The 13,322-nt window shown below is 41.4% G+C and overlaps 11 non-coding genes across 11 annotated transcripts; 5 read left to right on the top strand and 6 right to left on the bottom strand.

Annotated features, from left to right (window-relative positions):
• Positions 1–1,038: 1,038 nt before the first annotated feature.
• On the bottom strand, positions 1,039–1,120 carry TRNAS-GCU (transfer RNA serine (anticodon GCU)). The gene has a single exon. It is a non-coding gene; the product is annotated as a tRNA-Ser (tRNA).
• Positions 1,121–1,532: 412 nt separating this feature from the next.
• Positions 1,533–1,627, top strand: TRNAI-UAU (transfer RNA isoleucine (anticodon UAU)). Its single transcript has 2 exons — positions 1,533–1,570; positions 1,592–1,627. It is a non-coding gene; the product is annotated as a tRNA-Ile (tRNA).
• Positions 1,628–3,447: 1,820 nt separating this feature from the next.
• On the bottom strand, positions 3,448–3,529 carry TRNAS-GCU (transfer RNA serine (anticodon GCU)). The gene has a single exon. It is a non-coding gene; the product is annotated as a tRNA-Ser (tRNA).
• Positions 3,530–3,941: 412 nt separating this feature from the next.
• Positions 3,942–4,036, top strand: TRNAI-UAU (transfer RNA isoleucine (anticodon UAU)). The gene is made up of 2 exons: positions 3,942–3,979; positions 4,001–4,036. It is a non-coding gene; the product is annotated as a tRNA-Ile (tRNA).
• A 1,820-nt stretch (positions 4,037–5,856) lies between these two features.
• On the bottom strand, positions 5,857–5,938 carry TRNAS-GCU (transfer RNA serine (anticodon GCU)). Its single transcript has one exon. It is a non-coding gene; the product is annotated as a tRNA-Ser (tRNA).
• A 412-nt stretch (positions 5,939–6,350) lies between these two features.
• TRNAI-UAU (transfer RNA isoleucine (anticodon UAU)) lies at positions 6,351–6,445 on the top strand. The gene is made up of 2 exons: positions 6,351–6,388; positions 6,410–6,445. It is a non-coding gene; the product is annotated as a tRNA-Ile (tRNA).
• Positions 6,446–8,280: 1,835 nt separating this feature from the next.
• Positions 8,281–8,362, bottom strand: TRNAS-GCU (transfer RNA serine (anticodon GCU)). Its single transcript has one exon. It is a non-coding gene; the product is annotated as a tRNA-Ser (tRNA).
• A 412-nt stretch (positions 8,363–8,774) lies between these two features.
• TRNAI-UAU (transfer RNA isoleucine (anticodon UAU)) lies at positions 8,775–8,869 on the top strand. Its single transcript has 2 exons — positions 8,775–8,812; positions 8,834–8,869. It is a non-coding gene; the product is annotated as a tRNA-Ile (tRNA).
• Positions 8,870–10,689: 1,820 nt separating this feature from the next.
• On the bottom strand, positions 10,690–10,771 carry TRNAS-GCU (transfer RNA serine (anticodon GCU)). The gene has a single exon. It is a non-coding gene; the product is annotated as a tRNA-Ser (tRNA).
• Positions 10,772–11,183: 412 nt separating this feature from the next.
• Positions 11,184–11,278, top strand: TRNAI-UAU (transfer RNA isoleucine (anticodon UAU)). Its single transcript has 2 exons — positions 11,184–11,221; positions 11,243–11,278. It is a non-coding gene; the product is annotated as a tRNA-Ile (tRNA).
• Positions 11,279–13,113: 1,835 nt separating this feature from the next.
• TRNAS-GCU (transfer RNA serine (anticodon GCU)) lies at positions 13,114–13,195 on the bottom strand. Its single transcript has one exon. It is a non-coding gene; the product is annotated as a tRNA-Ser (tRNA).
• Positions 13,196–13,322: the final 127 nt, after the last annotated feature.

Here is a 13,322-nt window from a genome sequence, read left to right as displayed (position 1 = left end):
AGTATTTTATGGGGGAAGACTTTCACATCTCCTTGGTGAAATTTGTAGGGCCTTATAACATCCTTTCTGTGGATGCAGATTCAGTCGGAACAGAGGTCCTAGTCCTCGCTCTGCCTTTCAAAGGAACTGTAAATATGCATGGCTTATTTGGCTTTGCCCGGCAGGGCTTGCCCGGCAGGGTGAGAATGGCGTTTGTCAGGCGTTCGTCAGGCGATCGGAAGGGGTGAGGCAATAATTTATAATTCAATGATCTTCATGATATTTTCTTGATAATATGAAAGCAGGAAAGGGAAGCTTGGCAATAAGCAATCCTAAAGCAAGGTGTGACTCCAGGGAAGAATGACTTGAAAACAACATACAGAAAGACTCATGTAAAAAGGCCCTGATGAGGCTTGAACTCATGACCCCTGGTTTACAAGACCAGTGCTCTGCCACTGAGCTACAAGGCCAGTCTGCACGCAGGATGTAAATTGCAACATGTATTCTTACTGAGGTATGAATATATCTATGATTTTGAGACTCTGTATGGAAACGTAGTTGCATATGAATGTCCACGTGCGCGCACACATTGAAGACCATGCTTAAGGCACTTTTTTTGGAAGTATGAAAAACTACATTTTCATATGAGAAAATAAGAGTTTTCGCATTCAAGACCATACCGATAGCTCTAGTTAGTATGTCTTCAATCAGTGACATATAGAGAACCCACTTATTAGAAGTGATCTGTCTCTGTGGGGCAGACATATGTTAACAGTCATTCATTTGAGACGGCCTAAACTTTAGGAGTAAGAGCTGCTTTCTTATCAATCTATTTATCCAAACTGGTTAATAAGCCAGGAGTGAGTGAAAGGCAATCCTCTGGAAACTCCATGAAAGATCTAATTTCTATTACGCACAAAATACTTCACTTTATTTGACATATTTGTTAAAATGGAACAGTCAGATGATCCCATCTAGCGGATCCTGGCTCTGTCTTGAAAGAGAGTGTAATTATACTACAAGAAATGCTGGCCATCAAAAGAGACTCTGATGGCTTTCCGACGAAGGTGGGATTCGAACCCACGCGTGCAGAGCACAATGGATTAGCAGTCCATCGCCTTAACCACTCGGCCACCTCGTCTGCCCTACAGCCCCATCTGAAACCTTGCTTCACAAAAGGTACTGAAGTGTCAATATACTGTACCTAAAAAAGAAAAAAACAGCTGAGGCAAGATCTCACATTCCACGTCTTCCCCCAATCAGGGACCTACATTTCATTTTTGGGAAATTCTTACTATGTGCTAATTACAAATATTCATAAGATTCCCCTAGACTTTGTCAGAACTGTCAAGATATAATTCTATGGGGTTTTGAATAGACAGAGCATATGTTATAGGACAATTATAGAATCTATTCCGTTTGGACTGTATTTTTAATAGTCATGATAACATGCTAGCATGTGAGTCGATCTTGCACAGTGAATGATGGAGCAGTGTCTGTCATCTACTTGGTCAGCTGCAGATGGCTCACCTGGGGAGATGTGAAAAGAGAGAGCTCCAGTGGCGCAATCGGTTAGCGCGCGGTACTTATACAGCAGTACTTGCACTGAGCCGTGCCGAGGTTGTGAGTTCGAGCCTCACCTGGAGCAGCCGTGTTGTTTTTCATAAACCATTTCACAAAAAGTAAAGTTTAAACTCAGAGTATGGACGGCCCTTGCTAGAGAGTCTTTACTTCTTATAGGATCTACGTGTCCTACTCCTCTGGGTGCCAAATATCACATATCCTCCGCGATGCTCAGTTTAAACATTCCATGATGTGCCATCTTGCATTTCATGCAAACACCACATCAGTGCATTTAAAAATACATTTGTAGAATAATAAATATGATGAAAACAGTGTTCTCACATGATAACCATAAACTGAAGAGCTGCAAAAAATGCTGTATCAGCTACTTACAATAAAAGGTGACTCGAAAAAACTAGCAAATGAAGAGCATCATCATATTAAAGGTTCTATTCACCATCTTGAGTTGCACCATAGCAGCTTATGGTGCTTTTCTGCTCAGAGTGTGCCTCCAATCCCACATTCATTTTTAATTTCTTTGCAGTTTAAAAAACAACAATTACTGCTCGAAGTTCACTTTTCAAAACCATTCAACCTATTAAATGTATTTCTCTAACCTATGAATGTGGTCCATGTTCACTTTTCCTCATCTTCATCTCGATACTCCTTTCCCAGAAACCAGGTTCACTTCTTCATTCAACCCACCCATCCAAAGTCACCAAATCTTTGAAGCAAGTCTGCCTATTCTCCCTTTCTCTCTATGTACAAGATACCTTGTATCATTTGAATGGACAGCAGGAGAGAAGGATATTTATGGTGAGTGGGGGTGGGGTTTTGAGGAGTAACCTAATTTGCCTAAGAGCCGGGGTATCTGGGAAAAAAAGTATTTTATGGGGGAAGACTTTCACATCTCCTTGGTGAAATTTGTAGGGCCTGTGGATGCAGATTCAGTCGGAACAGAGGTCCTAGTCCTCGCTCTGCCTTTCAAAGGAACTGTAAATATGCATGGCTTATTTGGCTTTGCCCGGCAGGGCTTGCCCGCCAGGGTGAGAATGGCGTTTGTCAGGCATTCGTCAGGCGATCGGAAGGGGTGAGGCAATAATTTATAATTCAATGATCTTCATGATATATTCTTGATAATATGAAAGCAGGAAAGGGAAGCTTGGCAATAAGCAATCCTAAAGCAAGGTGTGACTCCAGGGAAGAATGACTTGAAAACAACATACAGAAAGACTCATGTAAAAAGGCCCTGATGAGGCATGAACTCATGACCCCTGGTTTACAAGACCAGTGCTCTGCCACTGAGCTACAAGGCCAGTCTGCACGCAGGATGTAAATTGCAACATGTATTCTTACTGAGGTATGAATATATCTATGATTTTGAGACTCTGTATGGAAACGTAGTTGCATTTGAATGTCCACGTGCGCGCACACATTGAAGACCATGCTTAAGGCACTTTTTTTGGAAGTATGAAAAACTACATTTTCATATGAGAAAATAAGAGTTTTCGCATTCAAGACCATACCGATAGCTCTAGTTAGTATGTCTGCAATCAGTGACATATAGAGAACCCACTTATTAGAAGTGATCTGTCTCTGTGGGGCAGACATATGTTAACAGTCATTCATTTGAGACGGCCTAAACTTTAGGAGTAAGAGCTGCTTTCTTATCAATCTATTTATCCAAACTGGTTAATAAGCCAGGAGTGAGTGAAAGGCAATCCTCTGGAAACTCCATGAAAGATCTAATTTCTATTACGCACAAAATACTTCACTTTATTTGACATATTTGTTAAAATGGAACAGTCAGATGATCCCATCTAGCGGATCCTGGCTCTGTCTTGAAAGAGAGTGTAATTATACTACAAGAAATGCTGGCCATCAAAAGAGACTCTGATGGCTTTCCGACGAAGGTGGGATTCGAACCCACGCGTGCAGAGCACAATGGATTAGCAGTCCATCGCCTTAACCACTCGGCCACCTCGTCTGCCCTACAGCCCCATCTGAAACCTTGCTTCACAAAAGGTACTGAAGTGTCAATATACTGTACCTAAAAAAGAAAAAAACAGCTGAGGCAAGATCTCACATTCCACGTCTTCCCCCAATCAGGGACCTACATTTCATTTTTGGGAAATTCTTACTATGTGCTAATTACAAATATTCATAAGATTCCCCTAGACTTTGTCAGAACTGTCAAGATATAATTCTATGGGGTATTGAATAGACAGAGCATATGTTATAGGACAATTATAGAATCTATTCCGTTTGGACTGTATTTTTAATAGTCATGATAACATGCTAGCATGTGAGTCGATCTTGCACAGTGAATGATGGAGCAGTGTCTGTCATCTACTTGGTCAGCTGCAGATGGCTCACCTGGGGAGATGTGAAAAGAGAGAGCTCCAGTGGCGCAATCGGTTAGCGCGCGGTACTTATACAGCAGTACTTGCACTGAGCCGTGCCGAGGTTGTGAGTTCGAGCCTCACCTGGAGCAGCCGTGTTGTTTTTCATAAACCATTTCACAAAAAGTAAAGTTTAAACTCAGAGTATGGACGGCCCTTGCTAGAGAGTCTTTACTTCTTATAGGATCTACGTGTCCTACTCCTCTGGGTGCCAAATATCACATATCCTCCGCGATGCTCAGTTTAAACATTCCATGATGTGCCATCTTGCATTTCATGCAAACACCACATCAGTGCATTTAAAAATACATTTGTAGAATAATAAATATGATGAAAACAGTGTTCTCACATGATAACCATAAACTGAAGAGCTGCAAAAAATGCTGTATCAGCTACTTACAATAAAAGGTGACTCGAAAAAACTAGCAAATGAAGAGCATCATCATATTAAAGGTTCTATTCACCATCTTGAGTGGCACCATAGCAGCTTATGGTGCTTTTCTGCTCAGAGTGTGCCTCCAATCCCACATTCATTTTTAATTTCTTTGCAGTTTAAAAAACAACAATTACTGCTCGAAGTTCACTTTTCAAAACCATTCAACCTATTAAATGTATTTCTCTAACCTATGAATGTGGTCCATGTTCACTTTTCCTCATCTTCATCTCGATACTCCTTTCCCAGAAACCAGGTTCACTTCTTCATTCAACCCACCCATCCAAGGTCACCAAATCTTTGAAGCAAGTCTGCCTATTCTCCCTTTCTCTCTATGTACAAGATACCTTGTATCATTTGAATGGACAGCAGGAGAGAAGGATATTTATGGTGAGTGGGGGTGGGGTTTTGAGGATTAACCTCATTTGCCTAAGAGCCGGGGTATCTGGGAAAAAAAGTATTTTATGGGGGAAGACTTTCACATCTCCTTGGTGAAATTTGTAGGGCCTGTGGATGCAGATTCAGTCGGAACAGAGGTCCTAGTCCTCGCTCTGCCTTTCAAAGGAACTGTAAATATGCATGGCTTATTTGGCTTTGCCCGGCAGGGCTTGCCCGCCTGGGTGAGAATGGCGTTTGTCAGGCGTTCGTCAGGCGATCGGAAGGGGTGAGGCAATAATTTATAATTCAATGATCTTCATGATATTTTCTTGATAATATGAAAGCAGGAAAGGGAAGCTTGGCAATAAGCAATCCTAAAGCAAGGTGTGACTCCAGGGAAGAATGACTTGAAAACAACATACAGAAAGACTCATGTAAAAAGGCCCTGATGAGGCTTGAACTCATGACCCCTGGTTTACAAGACCAGTGCTCTGCCACTGAGCTACAAGGCCAGTCTGCACGCAGGATGTAAATTGCAACATGTATTCTTACTGAGGTATGAATATATCTATGATTTTGAGACTCTGTATGGAAACGTAGTTGCATATGAATGTCCACGTGCGCGCACACATTGAAGACCATGCTTAAGGCACTTTTTTTGGAAGTATGAAAAACTACATTTTCATATGAGAAAATAAGAGTTTTCGCATTCAAGACCATACCGATAGCTCTAGTTAGTATGTCTGCAATCAGTGACATATAGAGAACCCACTTATTAGAAGTGATCTGTCTCTGTGGGGCAGACATATGTTAACAGTCATTCATTTGAGACGGCCTAAACTTTAGGAGTAAGAGCTGCTTTCTTATCAATCTATTTATCCAAACTGGTTAATAAGCCAGGAGTGAGTGAAAGGCAATCCTCTGGAAACTCCATGAAAGATCTAATTTCTATTACGCACAAAATACTTCACTTTATTTGACATATTTGTTAAAATGGAACAGTCAGATGATCCCATCTAGCGGATCCTGGCTCTGTCTTGAAAGAGAGTGTAATTATACTACAAGAAATGCTGGCCATCAAAAGAGACTCTGATGGCTTTCCGACGAAGGTGGGATTCGAACCCACGCGTGCAGAGCACAATGGATTAGCAGTCCATCGCCTTAACCACTCGGCCACCTCGTCTGCCCTACAGCCCCATCTGAAACCTTGCTTCACAAAAGGTACTGAAGTGTCAATATACTGTACCTAAAAAAGAAAAAAACAGCTGAGGCAAGATCTCACATTCCACGTCTTCCCCCAATCAGGGACCTACATTTCATTTTTGGGAAATTCTTACTATGTGCTAATTACAAATATTCATAAGATTCCCCTAGACTTTGTCAGAACTGTCAAGATATAATTCTATGGGGTTTTGAATAGACAGAGCATATGTTATAGGACAATTATAGAATCTATTCCGTTTGGACTGTATTTTTAATAGTCATGATAACATGCTAGCATGTGAGTCGATCTTGCACAGTAAATGATGGAGCAGTGTCTGTCATCTACTTGGTCAGCTGTAGATGGCTCACCTGGGGAGATGTGAAAAGAGAGAGCTCCAGTGGCGCAATCGGTTAGCGCGCGGTACTTATACAGCAGTACTTGCACTGAGCCATGCCGATGTTGTGAGTTCGAGCCTCACCTGGAGCAGCCGTTTTGTTTTTCATAAACCATTTCACAAAAAGTAAAGTTTAAACTCAGAGTATGGACGGCCCTTGCTAGAGAGTCTTTACTTCTTATCGGATCTACGTGTCCTACTCCTCTGGGTGCCAAATATCACATATCCTCCGCGATGCTCAGTTTAAACATTCCATGATGTGCCATCTTGCATTTCATGCAAACACCACATCAGTGCATTTAAAAATACATTTGTAGAATAATAAATATGATGAAAACAGTGTTCTCACATGATAACCATAAACTGAAGAGCTGCAAAAAATGCTGTATCAGCTACTTACAATAAAAGGTGACTCGAAAAAACTAGCAAAAGAAGAGCATCATCATATTAAAGGTTCTATTCACCATCTTGAGTTGCACCATAGCAGCTTATGGTGCTTTTCTGCTCAGAGTGTGCCTCCAATCCCACATTCATTTTTAATTTCTTTGCAGTTTAAAAAACAACAATTACTGCTCGAAGTTCACTTTTCAAAACCATTCAACCTATTAAATGTATTTCTCTAACCTATGAATGTGGTCCATGTTCACTTTTCCTCATCTTCATCACGATACTCCTTTCCCAGAAACCAGGTTCACTTCTTCATTCAACCCACCCATCCAAAGTCACCAAATCTTTGAAGCAAGTCTGCCTATTCTCCCTTTCTCTCTATGTACAAAATACCTTGTATCATTTGAATGGACAGCAGGAGAGAAGGATATTTATGGTGAGTGGGGGTGGGGTTTTGAGGAGTAACCTCATTTGCCTAAGAGCCGGGGTATCTGGGAAAAAAAGTATTTTATGGGGGAAGACTTTCACATCTCCTTGGTGAAATTTGTAGGGCCTTATAACATCCTTTCTGTGGATGCAGATTCAGTCGGAACAGAGGTCCTAGTCCTCGCTCTGCCTTTCAAAGGAACTGTAAATATGCATGGCTTATTTGGCTTTGCCCGGCAGGGCTTGCCCGCCAGGGTGAGAATGGCGTTTGTCAGGCGTTCGTCAGGCGATCGGAAGGGGTGAGGCAATAATTTATAATTCAATGATCTTCATGATATATTCTTGATAATATGAAAGCAGGAAAGGGAAGCTTGGCAATAAGCAATCCTAAAGCAAGGTGTGACTCCAGGGAAGAATGACTTGAAAACAACATACAGAAAGACTCATGTAAAAAGGCCCTGATGAGGCATGAACTCATGACCCCTGGTTTACAAGACCAGTGCTCTGCCACTGAGCTACAAGGCCAGTCTGCACGCAGGATGTAAATTGCAACATGTATTCTTACTGAGGTATGAATATATCTATGATTTTGAGACTCTGTATGGAAACGTAGTTGCATTTGAATGTCCACGTGCGCGCACACATTGAAGACCATGCTTAAGGCACTTTTTTTGGAAGTATGAAAAACTACATTTTCATATGAGAAAATAAGAGTTTTCGCATTCAAGACCATACCGATAGCTCTAGTTAGTATGTCTGCAATCAGTGACATATAGAGAACCCACTTATTAGAAGTGATCTGTCTCTGTGGGGCAGACATATGTTAACAGTCATTCATTTGAGACGGCCTAAACTTTAGGAGTAAGAGCTGCTTTCTTATCAATCTATTTATCCAAACTGGTTAATAAGCCAGGAGTGAGTGAAAGGCAATCCTCTGGAAACTCCATGAAAGATCTAATTTCTATTACGCACAAAATACTTCACTTTATTTGACATATTTGTTAAAATGGAACAGTCAGATGATCCCATCTAGCGGATCCTGGCTCTGTCTTGAAAGAGAGTGTAATTATACTACAAGAAATGCTGGCCATCAAAAGAGACTCTGATGGCTTTCCGACGAAGGTGGGATTCGAACCCACGCGTGCAGAGCACAATGGATTAGCAGTCCATCGCCTTAACCACTCGGCCACCTCGTCTGCCCTACAGCCCCATCTGAAACCTTGCTTCACAAAAGGTACTGAAGTGTCAATATACTGTACCTAAAAAAGAAAAAAACAGCTGAGGCAAGATCTCACATTCCACGTCTTCCCCCAATCAGGGACCTACATTTCATTTTTGGGAAATTCTTACTATGTGCTAATTACAAATATTCATAAGATTCCCCTAGACTTTGTCAGAACTGTCAAGATATAATTCTATGGGGTTTTGAATAGACAGAGCATATGTTATAGGACAATTATAGAATCTATTCCGTTTGGACTGTATTTTTAATAGTCATGATAACATGCTAGCATGTGAGTCGATCTTGCACAGTGAATGATGGAGCAGTGTCTGTCATCTACTTGGTCAGCTGCAGATGGCTCACCTGGGGAGATGTGAAAAGAGAGAGCTCCAGTGGCGCAATCGGTTAGCGCGCGGTACTTATACAGCAGTACTTGCACTGAGCCGTGCCGAGGTTGTGAGTTCGAGCCTCACCTGGAGCAGCCGTGTTGTTTTTCATAAACCATTTCACAAAAAGTAAAGTTTAAACTCAGAGTATGGACGGCCCTTGCTAGAGAGTCTTTACTTCTTATAGGATCTACGTGTCCTACTCCTCTGGGTGCCAAATATCACATATCCTCCGCGATGCTCAGTTTAAACATTCCATGATGTGCCATCTTGCATTTCATGCAAACACCACATCAGTGCATTTAAAAATACATTTGTAGAATAATAAATATGATGAAAACAGTGTTCTCACATGATAACCATAAACTGAAGAGCTGCAAAAAATGCTGTATCAGCTACTTACAATAAAAGGTGACTCGAAAAAACTAGCAAATGAAGAGCATCATCATATTAAAGGTTCTATTCACCATCTTGAGTTGCACCATAGCAGCTTATGGTGCTTTTCTGCTCAGAGTGTGCCTCCAATCCCACATTCATTTTTAATTTCTTTGCAGTTTAAAAAACAACAATTACTACTCGAAGTTCACTTTTCAAAACCATTCAACCTATTAAATGTATTTCTCTAACCTATGAATGTGGTCCATGTTCACTTTTCCTCATCTTCATCTCGATACTCCTTTCCCAGAAACCAGGTTCACTTCTTCATTCAACCCACCCATCCAAAGTCACCAAATCTTTGAAGCAAGTCTGCCTATTCTCCCTTTCTCTCTATGTACAAGATACCTTGTATCATTTGAATGGACAGCAGGAGAGAAGGATATTTATGGTGAGTGGGGGTGGGGTTTTGAGGAGTAACCTCATTTGCCTAAGAGCCGGGGTATCTGGGAAAAAAAGTATTTTATGGGGGAAGACTTTCACATCTCCTTGGTGAAATTTGTAGGGCCTGTGGATGCAGATTCAGTCGGAACAGAGGTCCTAGTCCTCGCTCTGCCTTTCAAAGGAACTGTAAATATGCATGGCTTATTTGGCTTTGCCCGGCAGGGCTTGCCCGCCTGGGTGAGAATGGCGTTTGTCAGGCGTTCGTCAGGCGATCGGAAGGGGTGAGGCAATAATTTATAATTCAATGATCTTCATGATATTTTCTTGATAATATGAAAGCAGGAAAGGGAAGCTTGGCAATAAGCAATCCTAAAGCAAGGTGTGACTCCAGGGAAGAATGACTTGAAAACAACATACAGAAAGACTCATGTAAAAAGGCCCTGATGAGGCTTGAACTCATGACCCCTGGTTTACAAGACCAGTGCTCTGCCACTGAGCTACAAGGCCAGTCTGCACGCAGGATGTAAATTGCAACATGTATTCTTACTGAGGTATGAATATATCTATGATTTTGAGACTCTGTATGGAAACGTAGTTGCATATGAATGTCCACGTGCGCGCACACATTGAAGACCATGCTTAAGGCACTTTTTTTGGAAGTATGAAAAACTACATTTTCATATGAGAAAATAAGAGTTTTCGCATTCAAGACCATACCGATAGCTCTAGTTAGTATGTCTGCAATCAGTGACATATAGAGAACCCACTTATTAGAAGTGATCTGTCTCTGTGGGGCAGACATATGTTAACAGTCATTCATTTGAGACGGCCTAAACTTTAGGAGTAAGAGCTGCTTTCTTATCAATCTATTTATCCAAACTGGTTAATAAGCCAGGAGTGAGTGAAAGGCAATCCTCTGGAAACTCCATGAAAGATCTAATTTCTATTACGCACAAAATACTTCACTTTATTTGACATATTTGTTAAAATGGAACAGTCAGATGATCCCATCTAGCGGATCCTGGCTCTGTCTTGAAAGAGAGTGTAATTATACTACAAGAAATGCTGGCCATCAAAAGAGACTCTGATGGCTTTCCGACGAAGGTGGGATTCGAACCCACGCGTGCAGAGCACAATGGATTAGCAGTCCATCGCCTTAACCACTCGGCCACCTCGTCTGCCCTACAGCCCCATCTGAAACCTTGCTTCACACAAGGTACTGAAGTGTCAATATACTGTACCTAAAAAAGAAAAAAACAGCTGAGGCAAGATCTCACATTCCACGTCTTCCCCCAATCAGGGACCTACATTTCATTTTTGGGAAATTCTTACTATGTGCTAATTACAAATATTCATAAGATTCCCCTAGACTTTGTCAGAACTGTCAAGATATAATTCTATGGGGTTTTGAATAGACAGAGCATATGTTATAGGACAATTATAGAATCTATTCCGTTTGGACTGTATTTTTAATAGTCATGATAACATGCTAGCATGTGAGTCGATCTTGCACAGTAAATGATGGAGCAGTGTCTGTCATCTACTTGGTCAGCTGTAGATGGCTCACCTGGGGAGATGTGAAAAGAGAGAGCTCCAGTGGCGCAATCGGTTAGCGCGCGGTACTTATACAGCAGTACTTGCACTGAGCCATGCCGATGTTGTGAGTTCGAGCCTCACCTGGAGCAGCCGTTTTGTTTTTCATAAACCATTTCACAAAAAGTAAAGTTTAAACTCAGAGTATGGACGGCCCTTGCTAGAGAGTCTTTACTTCTTATAGGATCTACGTGTCCTACTCCTCTGGGTGCCAAATATCACATATCCTCCGCGATGCTCAGTTTAAACATTCCATGATGTGCCATCTTGCATTTCATGCAAACACCACATCAGTGCATTTAAAAATACATTTGTAGAATAATAAATATGATGAAAACAGTGTTCTCACATGATAACCATAAACTGAAGAGCTGCAAAAAATGCTGTATCAGCTACTTACAATAAAAGGTGACTCGAAAAAACTAGCAAAAGAAGAGCATCATCATATTAAAGGTTCTATTCACCATCTTGAGTTGCACCATAGCAGCTTATGGTGCTTTTCTGCTCAGAGTGTGCCTCCAATCCCACATTCATTTTTAATTTCTTTGCAGTTTAAAAAACAACAATTACTGCTCGAAGTTCACTTTTCAAAACCATTCAACCTATTAAATGTATTTCTCTAACCTATGAATGTGGTCCATGTTCACTTTTCCTCATCTTCATCACGATACTCCTTTCCCAGAAACCAGGTTCACTTCTTCATTCAACCCACCCATCCAAAGTCACCAAATCTTTGAAGCAAGTCTGCCTATTCTCCCTTTCTCTCTATGTACAAAATACCTTGTATCATTTGAATGGACAGCAGGAGAGAAGGATATTTATGGTGAGTGGGGGTGGGGTTTTGAGGAGTAACCTCATTTGCCTAAGAGCCGGGGTATCTGGGAAAAAAAGTATTTTATGGGGGAAGACTTTCACATCTCCTTGGTGAAATTTGTAGGGCCTTATAACATCCTTTCTGTGGATGCAGATTCAGTCGGAACAGAGGTCCTAGTCCTTGCTCTGCCTTTCAAAGGAACTGTAAATATGCATGGCTTATTTGGCTTTGCCCGGCAGGGCTTGCCCGGCAGGGTGAGAATGGCGTTTGTCAGGTGTTCGTCAGGCGATCGGAAGGGGTGAGGCAATAATTTATAATTCAATGATCTTCATGATATATTCTTGATAATATGAAAGCAGGAAAGGGAAGCTTGGCAATAAGCAATCCTAAAGCAAGGTGTGACTCCAGGGAAGAATGACTTGAAAACAACATACAGAAAGACTCATGTAAAAAGGCCCTGATGAGGCATGAACTCATGACCCCTGGTTTACAAGACCAGTGCTCTGCCACTGAGCTACAAGGCCAGTCTGCACGCAGGATGTAAATTGCAACATGTATTCTTACTGAGGTATGAATATATCTATGATTTTGAGACTCTGTATGGAAACGTAGTTGCATTTGAATGTCCACGTGCGCGCACACATTGAAGACCATGCTTAAGGCACTTTTTTTGGAAGTATGAAAAACTACATTTTCATATGAGAAAATAAGAGTTTTCGCATTCAAGACCATACCGATAGCTCTAGTTAGTATGTCTGCAATCAGTGACATATAGAGAACCCACTTATTAGAAGTGATCTGTCTCTGTGGGGCAGACATATGTTACCAGTCATTCATTTGAGACGGCCTAAACTTTAGGAGTAAGAGCTGCTTTCTTATCAATCTATTTATCCAAACTGGTTAATAAGCCAGGAGTGAGTGAAAGGCAATCCTCTGGAAACTCCATGAAAGATCTAATTTCTATTACGCACAAAATACTTCACTTTATTTGACATATTTGTTAAAATGGAACAGTCAGATGATCCCATCTAGCGGATCCTGGCTCTGTCTTGAAAGAGAGTGTAATTATACTACAAGAAATGCTGGCCATCAAAAGAGACTCTGATGGCTTTCCGACGAAGGTGGGATTCGAACCCACGCGTGCAGAGCACAATGGATTAGCAGTCCATCGCCTTAACCACTCGGCCACCTCGTCTGCCCTACAGCCCCATCTGAAACCTTGCTTCACAAAAGGTACTGAAGTGTCAATATACTGTACCTAAAAAAGAAAAAAACAGCTGAGGCAAGATCTCACATTCCACGTCTTCCCCCAATCAGGGACC

The sequence above is a fragment of the Triturus cristatus genome, chromosome 12 (assembly GCF_964204655.1).
Source record: "Triturus cristatus chromosome 12, aTriCri1.1, whole genome shotgun sequence".
NCBI lineage: Eukaryota > Metazoa > Chordata > Amphibia > Caudata > Salamandridae > Triturus > Triturus cristatus.
The sequence above is the reverse complement of the archived record's forward strand: the minus strand, read 5'-3'. Positions and strand labels throughout refer to the sequence as shown.